Raw genomic sequence first — 15,566 nt, 5'->3', positions numbered from 1 at the left:
GAAAAAAAAAAAAATTAACAGCTATAATCCCACTAATAAAATATTTATAAGACGACATGGAGGGAACTGGAAAGTATTATCCTAAGCAAAACAAGTCAAGCAGAAAAAGACAAATACCACATGATCTCACTTATTTGTGGAATATAATGAACATAACAGTCTGAGGAATAGGGTAGACTCAGAGACGTGGAAGTAGGGTACAGACTGACAACCCTCAGAAGAGGGGGTGGGGGGGAGGGAAGAGATAAACCACAGAACTTATATGCAGGTAAGCATAACCAATAGACATGGACAACAAAGCCAGGCACGGGGTGGGGGGCGGGGGGAGAGATGGGGAGAAGAGTGTCAATGGGGTAAAAAAGGAGAAACATCTGTAACAAAAATAAAATTAAATAAATAAATGAAAAAATAAATAATAATAAATAAAATAAAATATTTAATGAACAAGTCAAAATGCCCATTCTCACCACTCTACTCAAAATACTGAAGGTTTTATTTATTGTAATAAAAAATGAAAAACAGTCCGGCTAGTGTGGTTCAGTGGTTGGGCATCAACCCATGCACCAAGAGGTCGCTGGTTTGATTCCTGGTCTTGACACACACCCAGGTTGTGGGCCAAATCCCCAGTGGGGGGGCGTGTAGGAGGTGGCCAATCAATGTTCTCTCTCATTGATGTTTCTATCTTTCTCTTCTCACTTCCTCTCTCTAAAATCAATAAAGGAAAAAAAATTAAAAACAAATAAAAGGACTAAAAAAGAAAAGATAGAAATAAAAACTGCCTTGATTTGCAAATGACATAACGAGTTCATAAGAAATTTTAAGTAATCTACAAAACTACACTTAGACCTAACAATTGAATTTAGTAAAATTAACATAAAAAATCAATTTTATTTTTAAATCTAGCAGTCACTAATTGGAAAGTGAAATTAGAAAAACAATTTCATTTACTATAGAATTAGAAAACATAAAATACATAGGAATTAATATAACAAAAAGCATTCTAAACCTCCACACTGAAAACTAGAAAGCATTGTTTAGAGAATTTAAAGAAGAACTTAAAAACTGGTGTGATATATCATGTTCAAGGAACCATTAGTCTCAATACTATTCAATGACAATTATCCACAAATTGATTTACAGAATCAATGATTTCCCAATTAGGATCCTAACAGACTTTTTGTAGAACTTGCAAAGAAGATTTTTAAATTTGTTGAAAAGCAAAGGACCTAGAATATTCTAAGTAGTCTTGTTATAGAATAAAGTTAGAGTACTTCCACTATCTGACTTCAAGACTTAATATAAAGCTATAATAATCAAGACAGTATAGTGTTAGTATGAAGTATCAACAAAGAGATTAATGAAACAATAGATTCCCCACTTACACAGTCTTCTGAATTTCTACAAAGGCAACAAAGCAATCCAGTGGGGAAAACAGCCTTTTCAACAATTGGTACGGGAAAAACTATATATACAAATGGAAAAAAAGATGTATCTCAACCCTTGTCACACATCACACATAAAAAAATAATTTTAGGTGGATCACAAACACAAAAGCTAAAATTATAAAGCTTTTAGAAGAAAAACAAAAATATCTCCATGACTTGGATCTAAGCAAAGGTTTCTTAGACAAGTCACAAGAAACAATAACCATAACAACAACAAATAAAACAACAACAACCTGATAAATTAGACTTATTATAATTTAAAACAAAGAAACCATTAAGAAAATGAATAGGCAATCCACAGACATAGAAAAACATTTACAAAACATATATTGGCCAAAGGACTGTTATCAGGATAAATATATATATAAATACAACGCAATAAGAAAAAACCAAGCAAGCTAATTAAAAATGGACAAAAGATTTGAACAGACACTTCACATAAAAAATGCTCAATGTCATTGATATGCACAATAACATGAAAATGAGATAACAGTGTACACTCACTGGAATGGCTAAAAATTGAAAGCCGGAAAATACCAAATGTTGAAAATGTGAGAAAATCAGAACCCTTAATGTGAATGAATGTAAAAACCCACAACTTCTTTAGAAAAAATAATCTGACAGTTTCTTATAAAATTAAGTATATGCTTACTTATAACATTATTACTTACCCAAGAAAAATCAATACATATGACCACAAAAATATTTGTATAAGAATGTCAATAGTAACTTTATTCACAATACTCAAAAGCTGGTAACAGCCCAGATGGCCATCAGAGAATATATAAACTAACTGTGGCATATTCCTACAATGGAATATTACTTAGCAAGAAAAAGGGATGAATCACTGATTTCCACAACAATGTAGATAACTCTCAAAACAATGTAGATAACTCTCAAAACATTAACTCTCAATGTAGATAACTCTCAATGTAGATAACTCTGTGTTGGGGGAAAGCCTCACACAAAAGAGTAAGGCTATTTATACAAGATTCTAGAACAGTAAGATATAATCTATAACGGAAAAACTCAGAACAGCTGTCCCTTGAGAGGACAGAAATAAGAAATAAATGAGAAAGCATGATGGCAATGATAATATTCTCTACCTTGATAGTTTGAGTTATATAGGTAGGTATATTTATCAGAACTCAATGAATATACACAGAAGATCTGTGCCTTTTATTGTTTGGAAAGTTTACATCAAAAGAGTAAGTGAATACATATTATACTCTAGTCAATGATATGCATGTTAAAGTAGTTAAGGGAAATTGCACAGATGTCTGTAATTTACTTTAAAATGTGTAAAAAAGTAGATGAACTGATAGCTAGATATAGGAATGGATAGATATATGATAAAATCAGAAATAGTAAAATATTCATGGTGTAATCTAGGTGGTCTGTAAATAGATGTTTACTATAAAATTATTTTGACTTTGCTGTTTGAAAATTTTCACAAAATGTTGGGAGAAAATTGGATAAAAATTTATTTTAAAATATGAGAATATCAAAGAAATATAAATGCAGACTGGGTATTTGATGATATTAAGAAATTATTATATGTGCGTGTGATAATGGTATTGTGGTTATAAACTTGAAAGATATCTTATTTTTTAAATACACATTCCAAAATATAAAAACCAGACTTTTGAGACCCTTGCTAAGTTTTTCTTTGGTTGTTCTTGAATTTTTTTTTTTTAATCCTCACCTGAAGATATTTTTCCATTTATCTTCAGATAGAGTGGGATGGAGGAAGAGAAAGAGAGAGAGAGAAAGGGAAACATTGACATGAGAGAGACACATTGATTGGTTGCCTCCCACAAGACCCCGACCAGGGCTGGGGGCGAACCACAACCGAGGTATGTGCCCTTGACCAGAATCGAACCTGCAACTCTTTGGTCCGCAGGCCAACACTCCAACTGCTGAGCCAATCTGGCCAGGGCGCCAAATTTTATACATATTTTAAATTCATGTAGTTGACCTAATAGCCTTCCCAGTTCTTTTCTTTTATCCTATGGTTATGATATATTGACCCTGAATACTACAACTTTACTAAATCCTGCGACAGAAATAAAGCAAAGGAGTGACCTTTTAAAATATTTTTATTGATTTTTAGAGAGAGAGGAAGGGAGAGGGAGAAAGAGATAGAAACATCAATGTGAGAGAGAACCAGCGATGCTCCCAGGGATCTGGCCCACCACCTGGGCACATGCCCTGACCAGGAATCGGACCAGTGACCTCTTGGTGCATGGGTCGATGCTCAAACACTGAGACACACAGAGTGGGCAGGAGTGACCTTTTAGCGCAGGAATTCACAAATTATGGGATATGAGCCCAAGGCACTGGGAGCCAAGAAAAGTTTTAAACCCATGATGACTGAAGTACCAAAATTCCAGCAAGCATAAGGGACCAAGTAAACAGTATGCGAGATGGTAAAGACCAGACAGGCAAAGAAATTCCATATTTTGGACAACAATGGTACATCAGAGGAAACCTAAAATTCAGGCAATTATAAAATACCAAAAGTTCTTAACCTTTGCACTATAGTGAGTGAACTGATGGGTGCCCTATGAAGTATTCTGTGAGTTTCTGTGAGGATTATATGAAGTGTTAGTGCTTAGGATAGTGACACATGGAAAACACTCAATATATGCCAGCTATTAGTATTATTATTTCTTTGACACACATTTATTAGGTACTTACTATATACCAAGCACTGTGCTAGTCCCTGGAGATAAAACTATGAAACAAATTGATGTGGCCTTTTCCCTTACAGAGCTCAGAGTTCAGTGAGCCCTGTCTAGACAATCTCCAACTCTCCCCACTTCCCATGTTTTCCTTTCTGTACAACTGGAGTTCATAAAGCCACATAGTATCCTAACCATCCATAATAAAACAGTAATTTTATGTTAATATGTATAAAATAGAAAAATGTTTTTCTAGTGCATACTAACATGAAAGTTGTGATGCTTGATATAGTCACAGATCTGAAGGGAAAAAAATTAATGCTTTTTCTCTTATTACGTTTACCTTCTCTTTCACACACAGTTGAACTTATTTTATAGAGGCTATTAAAATATTAGGCTATTTTCCCCTTCATTAAGCATAATTTCCTTTAATTTTTCATTAACATTTTGCATGCTTTTCTCTTTAAAGATTAGATAGAGCTGTTATGGGTAATATAGGGTTGAGATGTTTATCCATATTTTCAAATACCATTCTTTTATTTTCCTAATTAAATCCCTTTTCTTGTTCCTTTTCTTTTTTTGGGTGGATGTGACCAACCAAGTTATTGGCATATATTAAATCACTGCCTTTGAGAACCCCAGTGTGAAATTTAAAGCCAAAAATATGTAATTGTATAGTAGGTACCTCTAGACAGCACTTCTATATCATTCGATTTTTTAAAATTGTGAACAAGGATTACTTTTATCATTTAAAGCTGTGAAAGCAGAACAGCCCTAATTGTGTCATTTTCCCTGTCAAACCTTCCTGTTAACTACAATGACAGGCATTCAAGACTTTCCCATGAACATTCAAGTGGTTTACCAACTCTCCCCTAATTAGAAAAAAGAAATATGTTTTCATGCTATGTAAATAAGGAACATAAAATAAAAAGACCATTTCCTGAAAAGTTTTTAAATACCTTAAGGTAGAAACCACAAATAATATATTTATTTAAATTTTTGCCATTAAAAATTAAATTATCTACCCATAAACTTTATAAGTAATAGTGCAAATCTAAAAACAACAACAACAACAACAAACAACTTAAGGTTCGGTCTATTAATTTGTTCAATTATCTTGTTAGAATTTTAATGAATATATTTACTATCCTAAAGAAAAATCAAATATGTGTGTAACAAGATTATCATGGGAAATAATTTTTTAGAAAAACTTTGTACTATCTTGATGGGAAAGCTCTGACTTCTTGAATTTGATTAAAATTCCTCAGGACAGATAAATTTTTTGTTTGTTTGTTTAAGAAAAGTTTTACTAGTGTGTTAATATTTCAGCAAAATTACTGCAACAGGTTTAAAAGGCAGACAAATACATTATAGCCTATAAAGTAACAACGGTGTTGTATACCATTAAAATATCACACAGACCTATGGGATTTATTCACTAACAGATCCATAAAAAAAAAATGAAATCTGAAAGGTCAAATCCAGTATTAGCACCTACAATATCTCTGAAAGTAAAACTTGTTACTGTTTCATTCTCTCCTAATATATTTAACTCTCCCAATATGGTGCTCTCACACCTCAAAGATGAATGAAAGGCATAAGAAGCCCAATACTAAAAACATACAGCCAAAAAAACCACTAGAAATATTGACTCAGAGTTGAGTCTTAATTGGAAATCACTTAACTTACTGTACTTGAAACCATCATAAGATTTCTATGCAATGAATACTGTATATGAGGAAAGTCTATGAATCATAAGGTTTGCCAGTAGGATAGTTAAAAATTAGCAATATACAGTATTATTCCTATCAAATTTGTTCTCATAAGTTATATTTATAACAAAACTATAATTAAAATATTTATTAAACTTGCTTATTACAGTTTCAGGGACACAGCAGAGGCATTTATGTGTTTGATGGTTTAGCATCCACTGTATTGTGCTTATTTATGTAAGGAACAGGCAACACATACCCAACATTCAAGGTAATGCACCGATAACAAAATTCTCCAAAAAAAAAAAAAAAATACTGGAAATTGTATTAAATACTACTTTATTAGAAATAATTGCTATAATAAGACAAATAACATTTTTCCACTGAAATTTAGTTTGAGAAACTCTTTAAGATCTGAGTTGTGGAAAACTGATAGTTCTTTGAAATCTGGGAGATGCATTAGCAACGCCACAGACACAGCCTACCTTATACTAAACTCCTGAAGAAAAGCATTTTATTAATTTGGGGGATAAGACTGAACTCTGGCTAAGAGATGACTTTGACGTCTACAGCCACCTGGGAAGCTCACCCAAGGAATTGGTATTGTTAGCAGATAAAACAAACTTTGCGTTGGGCTGACCAACTGCATATTTCATTAATAAATTTGAATTTTTAAAAAATGAAATGCTTCATTGTGTTTTCTCAGGAACTAATGAAAAGATTACAGAGTCCTACACAATTTGGAGACACAAAGTGGATGCTGAGCAATTGGGTCACTCCAGGTGAAGAATTTTAGAAAGTTAGTCCTGGGAGTAACGGCACCGCGGCTCTGGCAGCAGGTACAAAGGAATGACGCTCTGGAGAGGCGGTAGGGGGCGCTCTGCGATCGGCCAGTGGAGAGATGAGGTCCCAGCTGGAGCTGGGATCTTTAATTCTATGGTTTATCTACCACTTCTCATTCCTGTCTTCATAAATGGTAGTTTCAATAACTCGAAGTCCTCTCTCAATGGGGTCTGTCAGGAGGAGGCCTTGGGAAGCATGTATCTTCTCATTCTGCTCTTGAATGTATTTGGAGACTTTCCTCAGAACCTTCTCAGAATGAGTTGCCGTGCATACGAAGATGGTATATGCTGTTCAACAAGCCAAACAGCCTTCAAGATATGACTGACCCCCGCTCCTCTGCTTCTGCATAAAGGTTATTTAGAGTTCGAACTGTTTCTGCAAACTGCTGCCTATCAATCCGGTTCTCCAGCTCCGCGGGGAACTTGGTCTGGACCTGGCCGCGTGTGCCACAGCTGTGGTCTCGCTGGATGAGTATCTTCCCGAACACGGCGCCTGCTGCGGCCTCAGGGAGAGGACAAGACGGCCGTGCCGCCTTCTCGGCCCTCCAGGTGCTGTCGCTAATTTTTTTTTTTTTTTAAGACTTCACAGTTTTAATACTTCCTAGATGCTCAACTGAGGCAAAGTGATAAAATGCCCCCCCCCCCAAGTAAAACCCCAAGCCCCCAGCAGCTGCTTTTGCAGCCATATTAAAAAAAAAATACAAACTCTTCTTAAAAAATAGATTGCACAGAAAGAACCCAGAGGACAGAGGGGTTCAGGGAGAGGCAGGGGCTGCCCCAGCTACTGGTAGGGAGCCTTGGGGAGAGGTCCAGGAGGGTGCGCCGACATGAACTTCACGGGGCTGTGATGCTTGGTGGACACCTACCTGGTCCGCCCTGCCCAACCTCCCTCGCTGCTCCTCCCAGCAGCTCTGGCCCAGGGACCCTCCTACACCCTGAGTCCTAGTACCTGCTTCTCACTGAGGTGGCTTAAATAAAGAAACAAAAAGACCCAAAGCAAGGAGGGCTGCTGGCTAGCCAGCAGGGATGTCCCCTTCCGGAGCAGACCTCTCTCTACTTAGGGGGTTTGGATAGTTATCAAGACCTGCTACTACTTAGACATCCCTGGAGGGGTGACAGGCCCCAGACTCCCTTATGGCTCCTGGGAACACAGACTTTGTACACACACCCTCCTATGTACCCAGCCGTGACAGGGCATGGTCTGGAGCTGTCCTCCCAGCAGGCCTCAGAGGAGCTGCGGAGAGGTGGCGTGTGCACAGGATGGCTGGGGCGGCAGGTGTAGGATAGGTCATAGGAACCCTCCAGCTCATGCAAGGAGAAGCATGAGGGGGAAGCCCCACCGAGACAGAGGTAAGGCGGAGTGAGGTGATGGTGTGTGTTCAGCCAGGCCAGTTCCGGGGCTGGGGACAGAGACAGGGCAGGGGCCATGGCTCACAGGGTCGGTGGGAGCAAGTCAGGGCCTGGTGCTGGGGAGGGGTATGGGTGCCCCCTGCCCACTCAGAGCTCCACACCTGGCTACCTCCTGCAGAAGTATCTGGTGCAGGGTAGAATCTCCAGAGTGGGGACAGTGGACCGGGCTCAGTCAGGGACCTCGGGGTGGGCAGGCAGTCCACTTTCACCATGCTGGTAGGTCTCCCAGAAGCCCTAGGACAGATACATTTTTATTCTTGTGACATAATGCCTCTTCTTAAACCTAGAAAAGGGAATTTAAGCATAGGCTTTGTTTCCTAGGCCACAGAAATGAAGGGCTAGGTTCTAGTTCATTGTCTTTGGTTGACACCACATGACTGGGCTTCACTTCCTCCGGCTTCACCTGGTGGTCCTTTTTCTATCTCCTCTCAAATGTGGGCATATTCTGCCGGAACCAAGGATTCCACCGTGGTCTCCCGTTCCCATGGGTGCTGAATAACACAGGCTGAGTCAAAGCGGCTCTGCAAAGGATATGAATCTGTTTAATAATAGCGGGTCCAAAAACATCAATTTTCTCTAGTGTCCTGAATTAGATATATATCTGCCTAACCTTGCTAATCATCAGGATTGGTGGGAAATTGAACCCATCTTGTTTAGCTGATTGTATAGGACAGTGAGGATTGGGCAGACAAGCTCTGCTCCTTCTTTAGGATCATAAACAACCTGGGTCATCAAAAATACACCAGGAAATTTGGGGCAGAGGGTTCTGGTCTTCAGTCCATTCTGATTACCTCTCGGATGTTAGTTATCGAGGCTGCATGAATTATTTGCAGGCAGGCACCGCTTTTCCTTTCATGCTCTACTTGAACAAGAATGACTTTCATTCCCCCAATTCATGACACTCCCCAAAAGCAGTCCTCAGGCTCACACCGACACAGAGCTCAGGCCCATCTGCTCCTACTTAGTGATGAGATCCTCATCACTCTCAAACTACCTCCACTATGTTTCAGGAAAAATGCCCGAGAAGTCAGACTAGCACTCTCTCTTCTTCCCTCCCATGCTTCGGAAACACAAAATGGTTAACTTCCCAGAGGGCGAAGTGGGTGGTGCTGATGGGATCTTCGATGTCATGAAGCTTTTCATGGGAAGGAAGTCTCATTCCTATATGTACTTTGACTACTGCTACTTTATTACACTAATTATGTAAACATGAGTTATTATGAGAGACTAAATCAAAACGAATTAAATTTAAACATTGATTATTTACTTAATGAAACATATAATCAAAATCTCATAATTAACATTGAAAAATCACAAGTCTGCTAGAGCAGATTTTCTTAAATATTATATACACATTTATCAAACTAAAAAACAAGTTATATTGATTATGGAGACTATTATTACTTTTATTATTATTTCAAGCAGTTATAAAAGTATTCATATTATGGATTTAAATTGTTGTTTTTGTTATTTCTATACTATTCTGATTGTTAGTCATTCATCTTAGGGGTTGCCTTCCTAGGGTACAAAAATACTAATTACTTTGAGGGTACAGTACCGAGTTAAAAAACGAAACAAAACAGAAAACATCAATGCAAGGTGGCCAGGTTATAGATTCTAGATTGTCAGCACATTGGTCCAGGTTGTACCTTTCAAATTTCAGCTGCTAATCTCCCGGCTGTACTTCCTTCTTGCAGTTATTTTTTATGGTAAAGACGCTAATGTGAAACTTAGGATAAGGTATTTTGGACAGAGCAGAGTGGAGTCAATACAAACAGCAGGAGAATAAATCATGGACTATCAGAGCTACAGAACACCTAGTAAACAGTCTCTACTACTTTATTTTCTAAACAAGGAAAATGAGAAGGAAGAGGGAGCAGATACCTGTGGCGAGGAGACTATCAAACTGGTCTTTGCAATAATAGTTCACGAATCATGATTCTCTAGTCCTGAACAAGGGGGATGGCAATAAAAAAGAAGGCAAACCCGAGAGCCAGAGTAAACAAAACAGAAGACTTGCTACTGACTGATGAGAGGTAGGAGAATCATAAAGTTAGGTAGGAGCGCTAGTTTCTATAATCCATAACATGCTATAGGGAGCTGATTTTATAGCCAAGTATAGTTTCTTTCCAGCAGAGTTTGCCTTGTTTGTCAAGGAAAATTAGTGGAGCCGCTGAATGCAGGATGGCCTTGAACAATGCTATGTGATATCCTCAACATGACTGGTTATCAGATTCGTTTTTCTTCCTACTAGGCAATAATTGTAGGTGTTTTAAAACAGAGTGCTCTCCTTCTCAGGAGCGTTCCCTCACCACTCCCTTCCTCCTCTTCTTCCCAGGGTGTTACCTTTACCTTGCTCGCTCCTGAGCTCCAAGGGCCCTTCTGCCACTGTAACTTGTTTCCTTAGGCTACTCTACGGCTCACTTTACTACCCCTGTCACTTTCTAAATAAACTTTCTCTTGTAAATTGAGTGCTTGGCTCTGAATTCTTCTTTTTCCTAATTCAAGAACCAAGGTCCAACTTCACCAGTAACAGTTGGCGCCCTTTGGCCGCCACCGTGGCCGGTAACACACACAGTGAAGAAATTCTCCGGTGGTACAAATGAGTGAAAAACATGTGCTGGAACTGTTAAAATGTTCACACTACCATTGTGCATGCAAGTTATTTATTTTAATGATCCATATATGTGTGGCTATGTTCTAATCTATTCCACCTTTTTTCTCTTTTAGGAGAATATTAAGATTCAGCAATTTGCCCTGGCCGGTTTGGCTCAGCGGTTAGAGCGTTGGCCTGTGGTCCAGAGAGACCCGGGTTCGGTTCCCGCTAAGGGCATGTACCTCAGTTGCAGTTGTCCCCGGCCCTGGTTGGTCGTGTGGGTGGCAACCACTCTATGTGTCCCTTTCACATCGATGTTTTTCTCTCTCTCTCTCCCTCCCACTCTATCTGAACAAAAAAATGAAAAAAAAAAAAAAAAAGATTCATCAATTCTAGTAGAATAGGCGCTGCTTGCTACAGCATCCACAACTAGGAATTTAAAAGAGATACATTTTAATCTATAAAATACACTTCTATTAACAAGCACTGTAATTAGGTATTGAATATACTAGAAAACATGTACATTATATAAACAGATTTATAAATAGGATAATTAGAGTGTTTATTTATTTATTTTTGGTACCTGCCCCTAGCAGGAATCGAACCCAGGACTCTCTGGTCCACGGGCCTATGCTCCAACCGCTGAGCCAAACCAGCCAGGGCAAGAGTATTGATTTAAAAGCAGAAGCATTGAGTAGTCACATAAAAAATTACAAATTCACTCATCTATTATTTCTTCATTTTAAATTTCATATTCAATAAAATGCGCTGTAGCTTTCCTTGGTCTCAGCAGTGGCTTTCACTTTCATGTTGACAATGTGAATTGAAGGAGCATTAATTTGGAAAGAATGGTTTACTTTGGTTTAATCCACGTATTGCAATGTGGGGTTCTGACAACAACGTACACTGCACATATTTTCAGCCCAGATTATTATCATATATTTGAATGATGATTGTAGAATCACTATAGATGATAATTAAATGACTGGAGTTAAGATAAAAACCAGAAAAACACAAAACTCAGGAATTGACTTTACAGAAGTCTTATGGCAGATGCATGGCAAAGACTCTAAAAAATTATTAAAAACACACACACACACACAAATAAATAAAAACAAAACAGTGCTGCTGAAAGTGTGATCTGTAGATCAGAACCACTCTATACACTATTATCAGTTCACAATGAGGTAACTACAGTAATTGCAAGTTAGCATTTAGAAACTTGAATAGTTCGCTGTGACATCCAAGTGGATGATCACAGAGTAATGACAAAAAAGAATTGAAAAATAACCCTGGTCCTTCACCAGGGACAGTTCAAGAAGCTCTGTTTTCAAAAACAAGAAAAGATATTTATAATACATGAAGTTATAAAAGCAGGTAATAAAACTTTATATTGTAGGAAACCACTTTTATAAATATATACATTTATATATAGTAGAAGTGGAAATATAGTAACCAAAAGAAAAAGATTAAAATAATGTATATAAAATTCTTAGACTACTGCCTGATCCACAGAAACACTCAACAGGTGTTCATGTTGATGATGATAACGGCAGCAACACAGATGACGACGATGCCTGGACCCCTCTGCAGGTTCCAGTCCTACTCTTGCTGTTCTATAACCATCAAGGATTTAGATTTTATTCCGAAGTTGCTACTGCCACCACAATACTTATTGCGTTTTTTGCTGCTGGTGCAGACCCCACCCCAGAAGTCTCTACCTTATCATTGAGCCATTCCAAATGCACAGTCATCATTAATCATGGATTCTCCTCATGGCACTTTCTCTTTCTGGGTCATATAGTTATTAACAAGCTATAAAACCCACCAAAAAACCTAGCACTAACTTATGCAGCTTAAAAATCAAAATGTAGTGTTGCGTGTGCAAGTCAGCTTACATCTTTCCCACAGTTATCTAGATTGATAAAAGAATACACATTTATTTAGAGGGTTACAGCTGAAAGAAACACAAGAGATCACATGACGAAGGTTAAAAAGTAAAGCTCTGGCAACATCTGATTCTGTAGTCCGGCTCTGCCTTTGCCTGAATGTGTGACTTTGGGCAAGTTACTTCTCGTATCTTCTCTCTTAACCTGAAGTAGTAATATTACTTATCTCTCTTTTAGCAGTGACTGGCAAAGTATGTGCTCAGTAAATAATAGTTATTATTATTAGCATAACCCTACCATTTACAGAGGAGGAAACCAAGTTGAAGAGGCCCAAGATCACATGATTGATCCATAATTGAACTAGGACTAGTTGCCAATGCTCTTTCTCATACACCTTGTTGTCTTTCACAACTCTATTCTGCAATTCTACAAGTTCCTAGAGATGCCTGCATTGGGTTTATTTTGTCTTCTAGAAAAACATGGGAAATATGTAATGTGTGTGTGTGTGTGTGTGTGTGTGTGTGTGTGTATACACACACACATTTGGTTCAGTATATTTTTTTGTTTTGTGCATTCGTTAATTTAATTCTGGAAATACAGTGTTGTGGACCTGTAGATGCATAGAAAGGGGGACAAACAGCAAATGCAACTAAGTGTAATTTCTGTGTCTCCAATAGATGTGCCATCACTGGCCAGCCTCTGCCTTCAGGGATTCACAAATATTAATGAGGTGGGTTTGGAAATTATTTAAAATCATCATAATTGTGTGCTCCTAAATGGTTATATTAGGGCTTTCAGTTACAAACAGAACCAATGCACTGTAGCTAGTTTTAACAGAAAAGGGCAATTCTTAGAGGCTAGTGCTGTGTGGAGCAGTACCCAAAGCTACCATGAGACCATCCACCGTGCCTCTAGGAGCAATGAGCACAGACATTAACACCAACTTTCACCTCTGATGCTACGAAGAACTCCACGACTCTCAGCTATACTCTGCTCAGTGTCTTCTTCCTCATGATGCTTGTTTGAGTCAAAGGTTTCCAAGCGTACTGCTCATGACAGAATCTAGGCACATGCTGGGTGTCTGGGATGTGGGAGAGATTGGGAAGGTGATATTTATAGTTTCCAGCTTGCGGACCAGGGGTTCACAATGTGAGAAACCACCAACATTTAGAAAGAATGTTCAGTCCTGGCCGGTGCTCAGTTGGTTAGAGCTTGATGCCGACAGGCAAAGCTTGAGGGTTCGATCTCTGGTCAGGGCACACAAAAGAATCAACCAATGAATGCATAAATAAGTGGAACAACTAATCAGTGTTTCTCTCTCTCTCTCAAATCAACAAAAAAAAATTTTTTTAAGAGTTTTTCAAAAGACTTCAGGAGGACACAGATATACCAAATGCCCACTATGGTACGCATGCAAATTTTCTTCGAAATAATGCTTCTTTCCTAGGCTTCCAAATATATTCACTAGAAAGCATGTAAATCAGGTGACTCCTTTTAAACAATATAAAATGAAATGAATATTTCTGTGGAGTTAAGTAGTTAAAATTTTCCTTTTTATGTTTTCCCTCCAACACTCCCTTTTTATCTCCTATTTTTCCTATTCTGCCTCTATTTTCCCTTGTATTTTTCTCTGAATCTATGATTTCACTAAATATATTTATCAATAATTTGTATAAATGACATTTTCATTAAATTTGAAAAAGCTATTGAGTAAATTTACCAATGCTTCTTATATTCATTCATTAAAAATATTTGTTAAGCACCTACCATGTGCCAGGCTGCTAGGGACACAGCAGTGAATAAAACAGACGGAATCGCTTTCTCCTCAGTAGGTATAGTAGGGATTTTAAATTACTTCGAGATCTTACAAAAAGTAACCAATGAAGTAGGGTGACGTTTAATAAGAAAAGAGCAAAATCACAGTAAATAATTCAATTTTCAACAATAAATCTCTAAAATAAGGACTTTCCAGACGTATTTTAGAACAAAACAAAATAAAGTAACTAGCAGTTGTTTTCTAAATGAGTCACTACTGTTCTGTATGTTTTTAAAAATAATTATGATATGGGAATATATTAGCCGAGAGATAAAGAACGAAAACAAGGATATAATCCTGAGGTGCAGGACTTTGACCTGGTTTCAATGTTGTTAGTCCTATGCTTGACCCTCTCTGTTTTTCTCACTTTCCATACTGTTAATATTTAAAATATTCAAGTTTACATCTCCAAGTAAGATCTCTCCCCTGAGACCCAAATACCGAACTACCTACCAGGCCCTCCCTTTGGAAGCCTCACAGGTTCTCAAACTCCCGTAGGACCAAAACAGAACTCAGTATTTCGGCGGTTCTCAACCTGTGGGTCGCGACCCCTTTGGGGGTAGAACAACCCTTTCACAGTGGTCCCCTAAGACATAACAGTAGCAAAATTACAGTTATGAAGTAGCAACAAAAATAATTTTTTGGTTGGGGTCACCACAACATGAGGAACTGTATTAAAGGGTTGTGCATTAGGAAGGTTGAGAACCACTGCCTGAGTATTTTCTTCCACACACCTTCTGCTGCTGTATTTTCTAAGTGAATGGTGCCACCTAAGTGAATGGTGCCACCTAACCCACGACCCTGAAAGCATCTTCCACTCTCCTTCTCCCGAATGGTAGTAGCCCAGCAATCCTGTGTATTATTCCCCTCTTGTCCAGTACTTTCTACCCCTCCTGCTGCTATCTTATTCAAGGTCTTAGCTCTTCTCACCCAGAACAACATCTTGCTTCCAGTTTGACATCTTGACTTTCAATTGCTTGCCCACCATAGCAGGTATACACTATCAGAATGATCTCTTTAAAAAGATAGATCTGATTATATTACCCACCTTCCATTAGACTATTTCATTGGCTTTCTTAGCCCTCAGGTCAAGACAAAGCTTAAGCTACAGATGGACAAACTCCCTTCCCTTGCAAAAGGGCAAGTCAGTTGTGCATTGTAGCCCACAGTCC

The 15,566-nt window shown here is 38.1% G+C and overlaps 1 pseudogene; it reads right to left on the bottom strand.

The window, feature by feature from the left end:
• Nucleotides 1-6,786: 6,786 nt before the first annotated feature.
• LOC118616923 lies at nucleotides 6,787-15,336 on the bottom strand (annotated as a pseudogene).
• Nucleotides 15,337-15,566: the final 230 nt, after the last annotated feature.

Source organism: Molossus molossus, unplaced genomic scaffold, assembly GCF_014108415.1.
Source record: "Molossus molossus isolate mMolMol1 unplaced genomic scaffold, mMolMol1.p scaffold_m16_p_5, whole genome shotgun sequence".
Taxonomy (NCBI): Eukaryota; Metazoa; Chordata; class Mammalia; order Chiroptera; family Molossidae; genus Molossus; species Molossus molossus.
This window is presented reverse-complemented; position numbering and strand designations above follow the sequence as displayed.